This window comes from Bubalus kerabau, chromosome 1 (assembly GCF_029407905.1).
Source record: "Bubalus kerabau isolate K-KA32 ecotype Philippines breed swamp buffalo chromosome 1, PCC_UOA_SB_1v2, whole genome shotgun sequence".
Lineage (NCBI taxonomy): Eukaryota > Metazoa > Chordata > Mammalia > Artiodactyla > Bovidae > Bubalus > Bubalus kerabau.
In genome coordinates, this window is record NC_073624.1 from 237,689,036 (window position 1) to 237,706,539 (window position 17,504).

Genomic DNA, 17,504 nt, shown 5'->3' on the forward strand with positions numbered 1-17,504 from the left:
ACAAAAGACCTAGCCCAGTCTTACAGGTGGAAGGAGAGAGTCAAGGTCAATCTCTAAGTCTCCAGGATAACTGAATTTCAGGTTTTCAGGCGTCTATATATTATTTAAATTATTTAAAGATGTATATGGTAGTATTTAAAAGTAAAAGTAGAGGTTTGACAGAAAACACAAAATTTTGTAAAGCAATTATCCTTCAATTAAAAAACAAATAACTTTTAAAAAGAAATCAATTCTCAAACTAAAAAAAAAAGTAAAAGTAGAATTTAACACTCTCTCTCTCAAAAAAAAAAAAGAAACCTTAAGAAATAAAACAAGGCTATGTGTAGACTAACAATGAGGCCATGTAGTGACCCAAGGATTATGACTGATGTGTTCATGTGTGTGTGTGCATTTGTGTGTGTGTGAGTGTTTCACTATGGCTGGACTTGAAGTCAGGAGAATGAAGTGGAAGTGTAAACTGAGGTGCCTGGAACACAGTCTGGGGCCAGATCACCAAGGGCCTGAAAAGACATATGAAGAAGCATGGGTACTTTCATGAGAGTAAAGAGGAACTCTTTTTTTTTTTTTTAACTGAAATATAGTTGATTTATATTTTTCATGCATGATCATTGAACTTTAAGGCAAAATTTATTTAAAAGAATAAGAATTTCACCATTGGAAGCATTTTCAAGGACTAGCTGTAATATCACAAAAATCTCCTCTACCTTGTACTGTATGACTCTTGGGATCTGGAAATAACTTTAACCTGAGAAAGAGGCTCCTTTTATGGGCTCAATCACTTTTCCTGCTTATTACTAACCATGAGGATCCATTCAGCAAGCCTCCTATCATCTACAACGTAAGCATCAGCTTCCATACTTTCTGTGATTTCCTGTGGAATGGGAATTCAGACTGCCTGGATTCTATCTTGACCACATATGAGCTGTGTGGCTATGAGCAATTTCCTTAACCTCTCTGTGCACAATTACCCCTCTGTAAATTGGAGATAATCATACCTACATCTTGAATTGCTGTAACTACTGACATGATCCATGGAAAGCATTTAGCCAAGTACTCAGCAGCAGCAGCAGGCAAATAGTAAGCAACCAATAAAAGTCACTTATCATTCAAGTAGCTGCTATTCAGGTAGTGTTGGAGGAGCATAGAAGAGAGAGTGACCTGTTGCAGTGTGCATTTTTTACTGCCTGCTCAACATCCCTTCTTTTGTGGAACCCTTTCTCCCTCAATCTGTGTGAATCCAGTCCAGCATCTGAGTCAGTGGGTGCAACCAATCATTTTAACCTATTCCTTCGTAGGAACTGGTACAAGACAAAAACAATATATGGTTTACTGGGAGAGTCTAGTTCAGAGACATGGAGAATCATGACACCTGGAAAAGAAAGAAGAAGAAAGATGGGTAAATTATCCATCTATCCAAAGCTTGATACATGGTGTCAAGCCTCTGTTTGTGTCTTTCTTTCAAGTTGTCCTTTCTAGCTCTGTACAGCCCTAATGTTAGGAAAATGGAAAGGAAGTATTAGTATCATTCACTCACTTATGTGCCAACTACTATGTTGTGTACATATATTCCCAACTGCAAACCTGTAAAGAAGAATTAACATTTCACATGATATATGTAAAGAAAGAGGAATTGCAAGTGTCAAAATTTTAACTCCCAATATAACTTTTGTTGTCTAGTATATTAGCTAGAGTTTTTATGGGACAGAGAGTCACTCATATTACCCCAGGGAAGAACTAATTCCTGACAAGGACACTCATGGTCAGGAATCACTACACCATCAGGAACCTCCAAGGCATCACTTGCTTTCCTCTCCTCTCAGGTGTATCTCTGCTTGTCCTGAACCTCTCTCTGTGACCAGGTTCCTCATGAGTTCAGCTAGTTCCTGGTCCACTTTATACAACCCAGTCCCAAGTCCTCTCTATGACCCTCAACTCATCTCTCTGAGCTCACTGACTCATCCTCTCATTTATGAGTTCATTGGCCTTGAAAGAGGACTCCAGTCCCTCCAGTTCTCATTTCCCATGGCAGACTTCAGGTTGTAGTTCGCTGGCAGGTCTGCAACTGGCACCCCAGGATCATGAGGGAAAGGACCACGCAGAATACATCATTCCATTTGAAACTTGAGGAATGAGGGCAATGAAGGGGACACAGTCCCTCAGAAGTGGCTGAGGTGAATGAGAAATGGCCAAAAACTCTAACACAAATAAGATTTGTTTATGTTTTCCCCAAAATAGTCAGTTGAATCCAGTCAATAGTAACAGAGAATCCATTTCACAGAAGCCTAAACACATAAAGAGCTGGTTTTCCCTCTCATAACAAGACATCTGGATGTAGGCAACCCACATATTCAAAAATGTCAAGGACCCAGGCTCTTTTCTTTCTGTTCCTCCCTATTGAGTTGTCACAACATGGTCACTGTAGGGCTGACATTATTTCTGGATGTCAAGTTCATCTTTGGGAAGGGGAGTCAGAGCACTTTCACATCGTGTTCTATGACTTTCACTGAGGAAGGGAAGACCTTCTATGGAGACTTCCTCTTATAATCTGGAGCATGGCTACCAGTCAATTCTCAAATCCAAACTATATGTCTATGACTGGTTTAGGATGAGCAGAGCAGGGACATCCCCTGAGTGTGGGGTTGGGACTTAGGGTCTCTGACATCAAGGGATGGAACATGTTGGTCTCATGAGAAAGTACTACAGTTGTATTAGGAGAAGGAAAGGCTGTTAGCTGAGCAACAAAGAACACCTTCTTTAACAGAGCACACCTCTAAGAAAAGAGATCCTGAAAATGCACCCTATAGCTGGTCCAGTGCTTCCAACAGCAACAACTTCTTATTGACTGAATGAGTAGATGAATAAATGAATGAATATTCTGACTCTTGAAACACAGAAACTAATACCAAGTTGAAAGAAGACAAGAGTGACAGTTACGAGATACAAATTTTCAGAATATATGTGATATCTTGTCTCACCTCTTTGAACCTCAATTTCTTTATAAAATAAGACTGAATAATCCATTTGCCATAATTTGGGGATTAAATGAAACTGCTGCTGCTGCTGCTGCTAAGTCACTTCAGTCATGTCCGACTCTGTGTGACCTCATAGACGGCAGCCCACCAGGCTCCTCCGTCCCTGGGAGTCTCCAGGCAAGAACACTGGAGTGGGCTGCCGTTTCCTTCTCCAATGCATGAAAGTGAAAAGTGAAAGTGAAGTCGCTCAGTCATGTCCGACTCCTAGCGACCCCATGGACTGCAGCCTACCAGGCTCCTCCGTCCATGGGATTTTCCAGGCAAGAGTACTGGAGTGGGTTGCCATTGCCTTCTCCATAAATGAAACTGCATACAGGTAATTCTTTGAAACCAAAAAATTAGGAAGTACTGTTTCAATTTACAAGCAATGGAAGCAAACACAGGAGAGAACTGGCATGTGTCAGAAGGCCTTAAAGATCATCCTTCCGATGGGTGGAGGGGCTCCACAAAACAAAAAGGAGAAATAGAGCTTGGGATACATATTCTGATTGGCTCAAGAAGTGATTGTTAAATTAATTTTACCCTCTGAAGATATTACCAAGAGTTTCCATTTGAATAATTTAGGAAGTGCTATAATATTGGAAACTCATAATCTTTTGGCAAGTCCAGGACTTGGGTTAAGAAATTGAAAATAGAAGCATTAGACATAAGAGATTAAAAAAAAAAGTACACCATTCAGCTCCCCTGGGGATATCCTACTTGGCCCAAATATAATATAATCACTACTTTCAAGTTATATAACCAACTGCATATGAGTATAGCTCTCTGCCTGTGACAGTTGAGCTCAGTTCAATTTCAGAGACTTAGTGACAGTTGTTTTTTACAAATATTTAAGCTAGCACGATGGCACCCCACTCCAGTACTCTTGCCTGGAAAAATCCCATGGACAGAGGAGCCTAGTGGGCTGCGGTCCATAGGGTCACTAAGAGTCAGACAAGACTGAGCGACTTCACTTTCCCTTTTCACTTTCATGCATTGGAGAAGGCAATGGCGGCCCACTCCAGAATTCTTGCCTGGAGAATCCCAGGGACAGGGGAGCCTGGTGGGCTGCCGTCTATGGGGTCGCACAGAGTCGGCCACGACTGAAGCGACTTAGCAGCAGCAGCAGCAGGCTAGCACAGGATGAAGGAGCATGCCCCACCCCCATGACATTACATATGGCCACCAGGCTTGATAAGGCCTGTGCATGTGGCCAGAACTGTCATGAGTCACCTGCAGGCAGAAGCCTATAAGAATTCATATGCAAGTCACTATTCTCCATCCCCTGTTAGAACAACTGGCTCCAAACAGTGGGAGCTCCACAAGCTAGATCCCAGGCTAAGAATGACATCAAGCCAGATCCCCTGCCTCATGGCCTTCCCATGGAAGCAAACAGAAACACAAACAAAGCTGTATTGTTCTAAACCATTAAACTGGGTCACTGCAGCATAATGTCACGTGTCCTAATGCCACCGCAGTCACATGGAAGCAGCAGCAAAAGGGGTTAGAAACATTTCTTGAAGTAAGGCAGTCCAGGAGTGGAGGCTCTGACACTTCTGAACCAGAAGTCCTTCTACTCTTCACCCTTTATCCTTGCTCTCATTCATCCATCAGCCCAGATCTGTGGCTCTCAGGTCCGCATCTTCGAATCACCAGGGGAACCTCAAATACTTGCCCAGCTTCTACCTTGGACATTGTGATTTCACTGGTCTTGGGCAGGGCCTAGGCATTAGTACTTTTTATGCCAGATGTGCAGTTGACTTTGAGAGCTACTTGTCTGCAGTTGCTTAATGTTATTTAACTGGTTCACCCTTCAACACTCAGTCTGAATCTTCTCCAAAATGTCCTCCTGAATTCAAAGTTCCCCCTTGGGCTCCAGTAGCAACCTGGTTACATCCGATCTCTAATTAGAACATCACATAAAAGTATCCATTTCCACATCTACTTTTCAAGCAGAATGTAATCTCCCAGAATACAGGGACTGTACTAAAGTCTTTCTGTAGGCCCAGCACCTAGATCTTGGCATCATCCTATATATCAAGGTATATACACAATAAATGCTTATTTAAGCAGAGAAAATACCACCTGATTAAATTTAAGAAATCATTGGCAGTCTCATAGAAAACAACTTTCATGGAAGCTTGGAAGAAATGACAACCATTCAAAGTTGAGAAGTGAATATGAAAGTAAGTTATTTAAAGATGTCGTCTTGAAACGAGAAATAGAAAGGGAGATGATGATGATCAAGAGAATGGGTCGTATCAGGGATGGGGAAAAAAGTCAGTTTTGTAGCACTGGGAATAAAATCAATCAAAAGGGGAAATGTGTTCTGCAGAAAAGTTTAATTTTTATTAGCCAAAGATACAAAAGTACGAGAAGGAGGTAGAGAAAACAGTACAGGTGTGCTAAGTCACTTCAGTCATGTCCGACTCTGTGCGACCCCATAGACGGCAGCCCACCAGGCTCCCCCATCCCTGGGATTCTCCAGGCAAGAACACTGGAGTGGGTTGCCATTTCCTTCTCCGATGCATGAAAGTGAAAAGTGAAAGTGAAGTCGCTCAGTCGTGTCTGACTCTTAGTGACCCTATGGACCGCAGCCTACTAGGCTCCTCCATCCATGGGATTTTCCAGGCAAGAGTACTGGAGTGGGGTGCCATTGCCTTCTCCGAGTACAGGTGTACACAATGCCAAAAATAGCTACTTTTGTGTGGAAGGTTTGGGTGATATTTTTTTGTCTTCAAGCAAGTGCTCAATAAGTATTTGTTGGATGAACAAATTATCTCTGTGTGAGTAAATGAGTGTATTTTTTCACATCTCTACAGTTGAGTTCATCGTCAAGTTGAAGGCAGCAGTTCCCAAACTTTTTTGTAGCTGTGACTGGTTTTGAGAGACATTTTTTACACAGATGGTAGTTTCAAGATGATTCAAATGCACTGCATTTATTATGCCACCGCTAATCTGGCAGGAGGCAGACCTCAGGTGGTAATGCAAGCGATGGAGACCAGTTGTAAATACAGATGAAGCTTTGCTCACAAGCCCGCCAATCACCTCCTACTGTACTGTCTGGTCCCAGCAGGTTGGGGGACCCCTGCTTTAAGGCACAATATCGTCTCAGATCTGTTAAGCCTTCTCAGATTTTTCTTTATATCTCCACACCTGTCTCAATTTTTCTTTCGTGTATCATGTAAATGCCATTGGATATACAAACATCCTTAGAAAATGCAGGGTATTGCTTTGTATACTATGTTTCAAACTCACAAAATGTTTTTCTATTGATCTCATGCTGATTCCTTGTTACTCAACCCAATGTTCTTGAACTGTAACTGTGGTACCATGTGTACATTTATCTTATAGCCCCTAACCGCTGCATAATATTAATATATCACCGAAGTGAAAGAGGAGAGTCAAAAAACCATCTTAAAACTCAACATTCAAACAACTAAGATCATGGCATCCAGTTCCATCACTTCATGGCTAATAGATGGGGAAACAATGGAAATGGTGACAGACTTTATTTTCTTGGGCTCCAAAATCACTGCAGATGGTGATTGCAGCCATGAAATTAAAAGACACTTGCTCCTTGGAAGAAAAGCTATGACCAACCTAGACAGCATATTAAAAAGCAGAGACATTACTTTGTTGACAAAAGTCTATCTAGTCAGAGCTCTGGTTTTTCTAGTAGTCATGTATGGATGTGAGAGTTGGACCATAAAGAAAGCTGAGTGCTGAAGAATTGATGCTTTTGAACTGTGGTGTTGTGCAAGACTCTTGAGAGTCCCTTGGACTGCAAGGAGATCCAACCAGTCCATCCTAAAAGAAATCAGTCCTGAGTATTCATTGGAAGGGCTGATGTTGAAGCTGAAACTCCAATATTTTGTCCACCTGATATGCAGAACTGACTCATTGGAAAAGATCCTGATGCTGGGAAAGACTGAGGGCAGGAAGAGAAGAGGATGACAGAGAATGAGATGGTTGGATGGCATCACCAACTCAATGGACATGAGTTTGGGTAGACTCCAGCAGTTGGTGATGAACAGGAAGGTCTGGCGTGCCTCCCTGTTCATGGGGTCACAAAGAGTCAGACATGACTGAGCGACTGAACTGACTGACTGACTGTAGGCATATTCCATATTATAGTCATCAATTCTCTTAACAATGAACACCTAGTTTACCTCCAACTCACTACTAATACAAAAGAGAAAAAAAGTTGCAATAAAGAACCTCATACATGTCCAAACATGGACTTGAGAAAGTTTCTTAGGGCTAGGTATCCAGACAATGGACTGTTAAACTATAGGCTAGTCACACACTTAACTTCAACAGGTTCTTAAGCTCTGTCCAGAACAACTACACTGTTTTACTCCTACCTGCTGTGCTTCAGAGTTCTGTTTCCCCACAACCTTGCTAACAATATGATCCCTCTAGAATTTTTGCTATGCTGACAGATGCAATGTGCTACTGTGTTCCCTTTGGATTTCCTGACTTCTGTTGACTTTAATCATCTCTTCACTTATTGGTAACATAAGTGAACATATTAAACTCATGTTTTCCCTTCAGTGAATTGACTTATCTTTGCCCATTATTCTAATTGTTCCTTTTCTCTCTCTCAAAGTGTGTGTGTGTGTGTGTGTGTGTGTGTGTAATGTGATCTCTGAACATTACAGTAATTCCTTTTGCTCCATTATCTCTCTGCCAGCCTTGTCCATTGAATACTTCATTGAACTGAAATCCTTAATAATGATCTATTAAAGCCTAGTGGAGGTGATGGAATGCCAGTTGAGTTTTTTCAAATCCTAAAAGATGATGCTGTGAAAGGACTGCACTCAATATGTCAGCAAATTTGGAGAATTCAGCAGTGGCCACAGGACTGGAAAAGGTCAGTTTTCATTCCAATCCCAAAGAAAGACAATGCCAAACAATGCTCAAACTACTGCATAATTGCACTCATCTCACGCACTAGTAAAGTAATGCTCAAAATTCTCCAAGCCAGCCTTCAGCAATATGTGAACCATGAACTTCCAGATGTTCAAGCTGGTTTTAGAAAAGGCAGAGGAACCAGAGATCAAATTGCCAATATCCACTGGATCATCAAAAAAGCAAGAGAGTTCCAGAAAAATATCTATTTCTGCTGTATTGACTATGCCAAAGCCTTTGACTGAGTGGATCACAATAAACTGTGGAAAATTCTTAATTAGATGGGAATTCCAGACCACATGACCTGCTTCTTGAGAAACCTATATGCAGGTCAGGAAGCAACAGTTAGAACTGGACATGGAACAACAGACTGGTTCCAAATAAGAGAAGGAGTACATCAAGGCTGTATATTGTCACCCTGATTATTTAACTTATATGCAGATAAATCATGAGAAATGCTGGACTGGAAGAAGCACAAGCTGGAATCAAGATTGCCGGGAGAAATATCAATAACTTCAGATATGCAGATGACACCACCCTTATGGAAGAAAGTGAAGAAGAACTAAAGAGCCTCCTGATAAAAGTGAAAGAGGAGAGTGAAAATGTTGGCTTAAAGCTCAACATTCAGAAAAGTAAGATCATGGCATCCAGTCCCGTCACTTCATGGCAGATAGATGGGGAAACAGTGGAAACAGTGGCTGACTTTATTTTTGGAGCTTCCAAAATCACTGCAGATGGTGATTGCAGCCATGAAATTAAAAGATGCTTGCTCCTCTTTGAAGGAAAGTTATGACCAACCTAGACAGCATATGAAAAAGCAGAGACATTACTTGTCAACAAAGGTCCATCTAGTCAAGGCTATGGTTTTTCCAGTAGTCGTATATGGATGTGAGAGTTGGACTATTGTGAAAGCTGAGCACTGAAGAATTGATGCTTTTGAACTGTGGTGTTGGAGAAGACTCTTGAGAGTCCCTTGGACTGCAAGGAGATCCAACCAGTCCATCCTAAAGGAGATCAGTCCTGAATATTCATTGGAAGGACTGATGCTGAAGTGGAAACTCCAATACTTTGGCTACCTGATGCAAACAGCTGACTCATTTGAAAAGATCTTGATACTGGGAAAGATTGAAGGCAGGAGGAGAAGGGGACGACAGAGGATGAGATGGTTGGATGGCATCACCAACTCAATGGACATGAGTTTGCATAAACTCCTGGCATTGGTGATGGACAGGGAGGCCTGGCATACTGTAGTCCATGGGGTTGCAAAGAGTCGGACACGACTGAGAGACTGAACTGAACTGAACTGAATGATTTTCCTATTCTATTGGTTTTTCTAGCAAAGAGGCTTTGAGAAGAGTTATTCTTTGTGAGAACTCAAAAGGAGTAAGTTTAGTGCCTATGACAGCACAGAGACATTTTGAGAATGGACTCTGACAGAAGAAGTGGACTAAATTTTTATCATTGTCATTGTGGGTGGTTACTGAACTGGCTCTTTCCCTGTCAATAGATCTACCCCCACTCTAATATAAAAGGTCTTTTCAACAGGGTCCAAGTATTTTAAGAGATTTCTAGCTAGGAAAGAGAAAAGGAAGAGGAAGAAGTGAAACTTCTGGAGCTGCACTGCTAAAGAAAGCTTATTCTTTCAGACTCTTTGCTGTTAAATTATTACTTAAAGTTATCTTCTATAATTTAAACAAATAAGAAATGAATTCCCAGATGCCACCTTTATTACTGAATCAGAATCTCCAGGAGCAGACCTCAGGAATCTGTATTCTAATGAGTGCCCAGTTGATCTAACTCAAGAATCCCCAACCTTTGGCACCAGGGACCAGATTCCTGGAAGACAATTTTTCTGTGGAGGAGGGGCAGGGGATGGTTTAGGCAGTAATGAAAGCAATGGTTTAGGTGGCAATAAAATTCATGGGGAGCAATAGGGAGCAGCAAATGAACCTTGCTGCCAATCACGTCCTGCTGGGTGGCCAGTTTCCTAACAGGACTCCTACTGGTGCCAGTGCAAGGTCCAGAGGTTGGGGATCCCAATCTAACTCATTGTCTCCTAGGCTTCAGGCATCGGCATAACGTTGCCAAACTCACATTGTCCTTTTGCCATTATTCACTCAAGTTGCTTTAGGTTAACTAAAATTGTAGTCATCCTAAATAATATCCATTAAATCATAGTTTTAATGCACTGTTTTCTAAAAATGCAATTAAAACACATAACTATTTTAAAAATCCATCATGAACTAGCTGAGGGCAGCACCTGCTCCACTCTACTGATTCAAAGCTGTACGTTTGGGAAGACTGGATCAGCTGCTTCCAGGTCCATGTGATTCAAACTTTGGAGTCAAATTTTGGCCCTCTTATTCCAGGACCCACCTTCCTAGGCCTGGGCATCCTCACACAATCCTATGGAAAGCCCCACACTTCCAGGACCCTACCCTGTCTTTCCCCATGTACCCTCTCCTCTCATGCCAATCAAACTGGATTTTTACTTCTGAACTTAGGACAGTATCACCTAAAGCATGTCAATAAATGTTAAAATATACTCTGCAGGTTTAACCCTTGATAGCAAAAGTGCTTTCTATTCCAAGAATGGGTTTCTCCTCAAACAGATACATTCATACACCCCTTTGCATCAGCATCTGAAATGGTACATGATTCTCCAGCTTCATTTCTTTTCAGTCTTCCTCAGTCACTCTGCCTCAGCCACACTAGAACACACCTTACTTTCTCCCTTTAATATACAAGCTCTTCCTACCTCAGTACCTTTGCACTTGCTGGATTTCTTCCACATGTCTGCCATCTACACATTCCTTGGGTTTCAACTCAAACTCCCCACTTTCCCAGAGGCAGCTCCTAACCAATCCAGCTAAAGCTACACCAATTCTCCACATCCCCATGCCCTCCAGGCATCCTCTATCACAGCAGTTTTTAACCAAGGGTGACATTTCCTCTAAGGGAGACTTTGGTAATGTCTACAGACTTTTGCAGTTGTCACTACCTAGGGCTGGGGGTGCGGTAGGGGGGAAACAAGTGCCCTGTAGCGAACAGAGGCCAGGTATGCTGATAAACAATCCTATGATGCATAGTACAGTCCCCTCCTACAATGCATTATCTGGACCCAAATGCCATGTTTGAGAAGTTTAGCTCTATCAGTGTGTTATGTTTTTTGCTTCTCATCATCAGCACCAGAACTGATGGTGTCGGGGTTTCTTTCCTACTGAATAGAGTTCCTTGGGAACTGGAGTTCACAGTTGTTCTCCACTTCACCTCAGCACCTAGAGGAGTGCCAGGCACCTTGACTTTCAAATCTGGTCCCATTTATCCTTGTCCTGAGATCCCACAGCAAGTTGAGGATGACTGACCTCAAGTAAATGATGAGGATAAGAAAATATGTCACTTTAGAAAACGAAAACAAAAATGTGTTCAATTAATGAGTGTGCATACAAATGAAACTCATGATTGGGAGTTCTTCATGCTTTCATGTACTCACAAAATTATCTTTATAGCCATCAGTGAAAGATTGGTTCCTCTACTTTTAAAAATGTGCAAAATTTCTAAGTCCAAATATATGGTTTTAATTATGTTGTTGTTGTTGCTTACTCACTAGGTTGTGTCTGACTCTTTTGTGACCCCAGGAACTGTAACCCCCTAGGCTCCTGTCCATGGGATTTCTCAGGCAAGAATACTAAAGTGGGTGCCATTTCCTTCTCCAGAGGATCTTCCAAACTCAGGGATAAAACACACATTTCTTCCACTGGCAGATGGATTCTTTTACTACTGAGCCACCAGGATAGCCCTGGTTTTAATTATACCAGGATCCTAATGTCATAAGCAGATTGTAGAAATGTAATCCCGATAATCTCAAAAGACAAAAATGAAGGTCAATACATTCTATATTATTGGCATATCCACAGAAAATAATTTAATATTAACTAAACACCTTGCCTTCCTTCCTTCTAACCCATTCTTCCCCTTGCGTGTGTGTGCTCAGTCAGTGAGCTGTGTTCAACTCTTTGCAACCCCATGGACTGTAGCCCGCCAGGCTCCTCTGTCCATGGGATTTCCCAGGCAAGAATACTGGAGCAGGTTGCCATTTCCTACTACAGGGGATCTTCACAATCCAGGGACGGAACCTGTGTCTCTTGAGTCTCATGCATTGGCGGGCAGATTCTTTACCACTAACACCACCTGAAAAGCCCATTCTTCCCCTCAGTTATCAAAAAAACTTTTCTACACTATGATAGCCACATTAGCCATTATCAACTTTTCTAAAACAGATACATTTTTTCAGAAAAAATAATAAGGGACCATATAGCAAGAGATCTCTGAATGCAATACCACAGAAATTATATACTGACCCCTGATGATGAAATTAAAAGATGCTTACTCCTTGGAAGGAAAGTTATGACCAACCTAAATAGCATATTCAAAAGCAGAGACATTACTTTGCCAACAAAGGTTCGTCTAGTCAAGGCTATGGTTTTTCGTGTGGTCATGTATGGATGTGAGAGTTGGACTGTGTAGAAGGCTGAGCGCCAAAGAATTGATGCTTTTGAACTGTGGTGTTGGAGAAGACTCTTGGGAGTCCCTTGGACTGCAAGGAGATCCAACCAGTCCATTCTGAAGGAGATCAGCCCTGGGATTTCTTTGGAAGGAATGATGCTAAAGCTGAAACTCCAGTACTTTGGCCACCTCATGCGAAGAGTTGACTCATTGGAAAAGACTCTGATGCTGGGAGGGATTGGGGGCAGGAGGAGAAGGGGACGACAGAGGATGAGATGGCTGGATGGTATCACTGACTCGATGGATGTGAGTCTGAGTGAACTCCGGGAGTTGGTGATGGATAGGGAGGCCTGGCGTGCTGCAATTCATGGGGTCACAAAGAGTCGGACACAACTGAGTGACTGATCTGATGATAGATCTCCTATCACTACAAACTACACACACACAGACAGAATCTGAATTTCTGTAGTGTTTTTCTTTTTTCTTTTTTTTTTTTACTTCTATTTTTCTCCCAAATAACATGTCACTGGAATTACTACTACACCAATGTATGTGTGGAAATATTTCTAATAGGTGTAAAAAATATCAGGACAACATTGTAAGTCAACTATACTTCATTTAAAAATATATTAAAAATTAGGCATAAAGAATGACCTACTCTAATGTCCATGGGGTTGTGAAGAGTTAGACACAACTGAGTGACCTCATTTTCACTTTTCACTTTCATGCACTGGAGAAGGAAATGGCAACCCACTCCAGTGTTCTTGCCTGGAGAGTCCCAGGGATGGGGGAGCCTGGTGAGCTGCCATCTATGGGGCCGCACGGAGTCAGACACAACTGAAGCGACTTAGCAGCAGCAGCACTCTAATGTCATCCAACGTTCCTGGTAAAACTTAGAATTAGAGCTCAGAGAACAGTCTCTAATACTGTGTGCCACCTGCTTTCTACTAGTAAACACTGTTTAAGCAATCTTCTTTGACCATATAACCTTTATTCAGAGGTCCCATTTTAATTGCCAAGAATTTAACAGAAGTGTCAAAAAAACTTTGCCTTCAAAAACAAGCATCCAGCCACCATGGACCACTTTGGTGTGAGTAGCTCTGAATGTCCCCCAAATTACTCAAGCATGAGTTATTTCAGGGTTTACTCAAAGTGGAATTAATCTCCAGTTTTTTAACTGTTCATGTAGAAATGCTTCTAAATGATTAAAATTATCCTTACATTTAGCCTTTGTCTAATTCTTCTGAGAAAACCAAAATTTAATTGAGTTGTGAAAAAGAAATATAACACAGGTATTGATTCAATATGAAAAAGACCTTTTATCCTTCCAAAACAATTTTAAAAATCAAAGTGGTTTGAGGACAATTTAGCATTTTGTAGAAACTGGTAACACTATCAAACAATACTATTATATTTGCAAACTCTAATTTCTAAAACAGAAAGCCTCTTTTGCTACTCTCTCCTTCTCTTTTTTCCTTGTATTTATTTCTGCCCTGACTCATTCTAAAAATCAGAGCCTGCCAGTTGTCAGTATAAGTACCTAGAACTGTGGCACTGAGGTAGCAAAAATATCATAAATTATATGGCTATTGATTTTCTCCTGGTGCCTTCATAGTCTACTCAATACCATTGCTTCTTCTAACTGCTAAAATACCATCCTCCTCCCAAAGAAAGCATTTAATGCCCTGTATTTCCAGAACCCTGAGAAACCAAATTTGTCTATAATGGAAAAATCATACTCACCTCCATTTTTCTATTGGATACATAGAAACCTGTACACACCATGATTTGAAACCTTGAGGACCCTATGCAATATCACATTTGGAGTCACTTTATTTACAAAAATAAGGGACAATCATGAAATGCTTCCATGTTAAATCCTCTAAGTCCCAGACTAGATGTCCTAATTCTAAGTTGTTTTCAGGTATTCTCGACAGCCTTGGTAACTGAGGTAGAAGTGTTTTTTTCTAACTTGTCAATAAGAATTCTTGATGGAAAAGAGGATTCATGAGATCTAAAGAGAATGTACAATTCTAAGAAGTATGTTTCATGTTTTGAAGAGACCTCTGCAAAGTTTTGGCAACAGCTCCCCACTCAAGTACTCTTGCCTGGAAAATCCCATGGACAGAGGAGCCTGGTGGGCTGCAGTCCATGGGGTCGCTAAGAGTCGGACACGACTGAGCGACTTCACTTTCACTTTTCACTTTCATGCATTGGAGAAGGAAATGGCAACTCGCTCCAGTGTTTTTGCCAGGGATGGGGGAGCCTGGTGGGCTGCCGTCTATGGGGTCGCACAGAGTTGGACACGACTGAAGCTACTTAGCAGCAGCAGAAGCAGCTGCAATGATCAGAAAGTTTGAGCCAATTTAGTATAAAAAATTAGGACTCTGTGACAGAGGTTGACTTTACACAGTTGAGCTAGCATTGCTCTACCCAGTGGCCCTGACTCATAGGAATGCCATGGGAAACTGACTGGAAAATTGTGCAGCTGATTGAAAGCACTCTGACACAGTATCTGGTCACTGTCTGCTACAGTCAATGGCATAACACTTTAGAATCTGGATCCAGGACTTAGTGATTGTCATCAATAATGTAGACATTGTCTTCTGCTTGAATAGGCTTCAGAGCTGCATTTTTCAAAGCTCCAATGCGAGAATCTTTCAATGGAATCATACTGTAGAAACAATAACATGAGTAAGAGAAAAGAAGATCACTTCTCAAGTATGAGCAGCATATTTGTTTATGTTCATTCAAGCCTGGGTATTTGCATTTCTCAGAGCCCCATTCAAACATCCTATGAAATGAATAGAAGCTTCCAGAATTGTGAATATGAAGTTACAGGAAATTATTTTTAATAAGGAGGTAGAAAGTCACACGTTTTAGTTTCAAAAAACTCACACTGGTCTCTTTCAAGACACTCATGCAATAGAACACAAAAATTTATAATCTAAGAAGGCAAATACCACACATCAAATTGAAGTACTAAACCAGGAGGCACAGTCTCAAAGACGGCCAGGAAATGGTTTGGCTGGTGTTTTTCTAGCTGAGGACTGTGACCCTTTAGTGAATGTTATTTAGTGGTATGTATCCTATATTTTGAAAGAGCAGAGTGAAAAAGCTGGCTTAAAGCTCAACATTCAGAAAATGAAGGTCATGGCATCTGGTTCTATCACTTCATGGGAAATAGATGGGGAAACAGTGGAAACAGTGACAGACTTAATTTTTTGGGGCCCCAAAATCACTGCAGAAGGTGATTGCAGCCATGTAATTAAAAGATGCTTACTCCTTGGAAGGAAAGTTATGACCAACCTAGACAGCATATTAAAAAGCAGAGACATTACTTTGCCAACAAAGGTCCCTCTAGTCAAGGCTATGGTTTTTCTGGTAGTCATCAATGAATGTGAGAGTTGGTCTGTGAAGGAAGCTGAGCACTGAAGAACTGATGCTTTTGAATTGTGGTGTTGGAGAAGACTCTTGAGAGTCCCTTTGACTGCAAGGAGATCCAAACAATCCATCCTAAAGGAGATCAGTCCTGGGTGTTCATTGGAAGGACTGATGCTGAAGCTGAAACTCCAATACTTTGGCCACCTCATGCAAAGAGCTGACTCATTGGAAAAGACCCTGATGCTGGGAAAGATTGAGGGCAGGAGGAGAAGGGGACAACAGAGGATGTTATGGTTGGATGGCATCATTGACTTGATGGACATGGGTTTGGGTGGACTCCGGGAGTTGGTGATGGACAGGGAGGCCTGGCATGCTGTGGTTCATGGGTTGCAAAGAGCCGAACAGGACTGAGCGACTGAACTGAACTGATAAAAAATATCAGAGTATATCAGATGCAGTAAAATAGTATTGCTTCACCTAAGAGTGTTCTGGATCACAGAGTCGAAAATCACACCCTGCCTTAACAGTCAAAATTAGAAAGTCATGGGTTAGATGAGTTTTATAACATGAATGCTCACAAATCAAGTTTACACAAAGGTCATTTGTGGAGTTTTGATATCAATGCTTTTTTAGAAGTTGTCTCCAGGCACTATTTTTATTACCTAAGCCTGCCCAGAAATTATATGAAATGCACTGAATTTTCACTCAGCTCTGATCTTTAAACAGATTAGTCATACATGTGTGGAAACAGGTTAGGTATCAGTAGCTCAAAATGAGTCAACATGATATAGTTGCCTCCAAAATAACATCATGAGGAAATACACCTTTTTGTTTTTGTTTTGTTTGCTTTTCTATATTATATAACATCTTCTACAATAAATATTTTCTTTTCCAATTAGGTGATTGAAAACTGAAACTTTAAAGAAGTAAACATTGAAAGAACAAAAATGAACTAAAAGGATGTTATCATTCATGATTTTCTGTCTGTAGGGAGCACTTATTTTTTTTTTCCACTCTTGGAAGCTGACAGTCAAAAACTTCTAAAGGCCTGATTTTTGGACTCTAAGAGACCTGTTGTGTGGTGTGACCATGGATGGCACTTAACAGCTCTAAACCTGTTTTATAATTTGTAAACTGAGAATACTACTACTGCCTGTCTCACAGGTTTATTGCTGTGAAGGGCATGCCTGCAATAATAAAATCCAGCATCTATGGAACACTTGCAATATGCTGGAGATTATTCAAGGCGTATTTTGTGGACTGGCTCATGTGCTTAACTCAGATATAAGAAAGATTGGGTACAAACATCCAATGAAAGAGAACTAAGAATAATGGATGGCAGTTAAAGAGGGACGAATTCAGAACAAAGAAAGACTTTGCTTAAAACCCAAGCTGGACCAGATGAAGTTTATTTTGTTGGAAGTAGGCAGTGGTTTCCTACCTTTACAGAGGCTTGGGGAGATGAATGCAGTGATGCATACAAAGAAGAAATTTTTTTACTGGATGAAGGGGTAAACTTGCAAAAACTGTAAATTGAAATGCCTGTGAGGCCAGACAACTAATGTAAATGAACAGAGCAGGCTGGGTATAGAATAATAGGGGCGGGTGGGAACCATGGGGAGCTGGAGGCATGTCCCTACCCCCTGCCTTTGCGGGTCTTCAGCCTGGAGGTGTCTTCCTGCAGATTTT